The sequence below is a fragment of the Monopterus albus genome, unplaced genomic scaffold, assembly GCF_001952655.1.
Source record: "Monopterus albus unplaced genomic scaffold, M_albus_1.0 scaffold223.1, whole genome shotgun sequence".
Classification (NCBI taxonomy): domain Eukaryota; kingdom Metazoa; phylum Chordata; class Actinopteri; order Synbranchiformes; family Synbranchidae; genus Monopterus; species Monopterus albus.
The window spans coordinates 486,214-488,536 of record NW_018128103.1 but is presented as its reverse complement, the minus strand read 5'-3'; positions in this window follow the sequence as shown (position 1 = coordinate 488,536).

Below are 2,323 nucleotides of genomic sequence, written 5' to 3'. Positions count from 1 at the left end.
GCGGGGATGAAGCAGCTTACAGGGGGGAGGTGGCCGGTCTGGTGTCATGGTGCAAGGACAATAATTTCAGCCTCAACACGGACAAGACGAAGGAGATGATAGTGGACATGAGGAAGGAGAGGAGATCTCATCAGCCACTGTTCATCTGGGGTTTGAGGTGGAGAGGGTGAGCAGCTTTAAATACCTGGGCCTCCACATCAGTGAGGACTTCACTTGGACACTAAACATCACACAGCTGGTCAAGAAGGCCCAACAGCGGCTGTACTTCCTGAGGAGGCTGAGGAGGTTTGGCATGTCGCCTAGGATCTTTTGCAACTTCTACAGCTGGATCATTGAGAGCATCTTGACCAGCTGTATCACTGTCAAACCAAGCTCAAGTTCAACAGCTTATATCATACTTGAATTTAATTTAGAGTTTATGGATAGAAAAGAGACATTATGATATTTTAATGTGTAAAATATGATGCAGCTATCGTGGTCCCCACAAGAACTGAACGCCTGACTGCTGTGAGAGAGACTGGTCAAATTGTGATGATGAGTTCAACATCATTATTTAATAGATGGACAATGGTATCACCTGTAATCAAAGGCACAGCTGTATTCTTTTGATCCCTCAGCACTATATCAAAGCTGCAGCTACACTCTGTCAATTCTATTTGCATGCAAAATCTTCAGGCTCTGTGTTTGTGGTAGATTGCACAGTTATCTTGAACTAGGCAAATGTAAAACAATCACAGGCAGAACCAGCAACCAATGGGTTAATTTCATGAAAAGCAGCTAAATTCAGCACAGTTTCAATGTTCAAATTTAAGCCAATATGCATATTCATTTTCTTTCTCTAACTAAATAATTGCTTTTCACATTGAAAGCTAACCAAGTACATTTGGACAAACCTGTTTCCTCCAAGGCCAGTTTGCTTCTCCATAGTCATATGTTATCTCTTCTCCAACAATAATGTCCCTCAGAGTAAAGAGACAAAGATGTGGCTTGCCTGCTGCTATGACCTTCTTCATCTTGCAGTTTGGACAGTTGTGGTCATCATTGACCAGCCGCCCAAGACTGCCATCTTCTGTAGCTGCATCAACACTTCAGAAAATATAATAAATAACTGGTTAGGCATCATAACATTAAACTACTGATTGTAATTTATTGTGAGTTCTTAAGAGTATTTAAAGCAACTATCTTATTTTAGTAACATTTTTAAATACTCAAATACAGCAAAGCAGATTTTCCAAAAAAAAAAAAAAAAAAAAAAAAAAAAGACTTCAGTCCTTTATTCAGTGTTACTGTTGACTGTGGCTACATATGAAATGTCTGTAGATTTACTGTCACACAATTATAGTTTGAGATATGAAAAAAAAATTATTCAGAAATGTAAAATTGATTCCAAGCCTTACCACCACGGTTTTTCTTGCCAGTAGAAGTCAAACATGAAGACAGTGCAGCTACCATCATATTTCTTCCTTCTCCTTTGAGATTCTGCTGAATCTATTATTTCCCCTCTGTATTCTACTACAAAGTCTCGTTTTTGGAAAAGGGTCTTTGCAAACACCCCTCGACCTGGAGCATACACAGTTACCACTGTGAAAAACTTTACAGTTATGCACCCCTAGAAGCTGTATATACAGGAGCTATCCTTATAACACATCAATAACCATATCATTAATAAAAGTTAAAACTACAATAACAATGATATGAACTCTGCAGTAAATACAGTGAGTGACTTTATTTATTTAAAACCCCCAGAGAATAAATATTAATTTGCTTGCCTTGGTTTGTGTATCCACATGGATTCAACTAATGCCATGCCACTCCCTTAAGCACTCCAATACAAACACAATTATCTATAGCAGGGCTCCAGACTGTGAGTGATCATTCGCATTTTGTGACCAAATTTATTAAAGGAGCAACAGACTTTTTTCAAAACTTGCACTGGTGCAACTGTAAAATAAACAGGTCATGCAGGACTGACTGCTCTCACTGTAAAAATAGTGGACAGATGTAACAATTTCTGCAATACTGTCATTGCAACATTTATCTGCAGGTCTATCACTTGCCTGTCTCATAAAGCAGAGACTTCTAGTCTACCAAAGGTGTCAATCTACACTTACTCCATGACATGCTTCATCCCTAGACACCTTTTTACGCTTTGAGTTCATTTTTACCTTTGGCGCATTTGAAGTGTAATCACCACAGACAGCTGCTTAAATCAGGTAGATCACCTGTTAGCATATTATGTGTTGGAAACTTTTTATTTCAGTCTCTTCTGATGGCTTAGGCTCCTGGTGTCACTGTGAGCTTTCGGGTTTTACTTTCCCGCCCG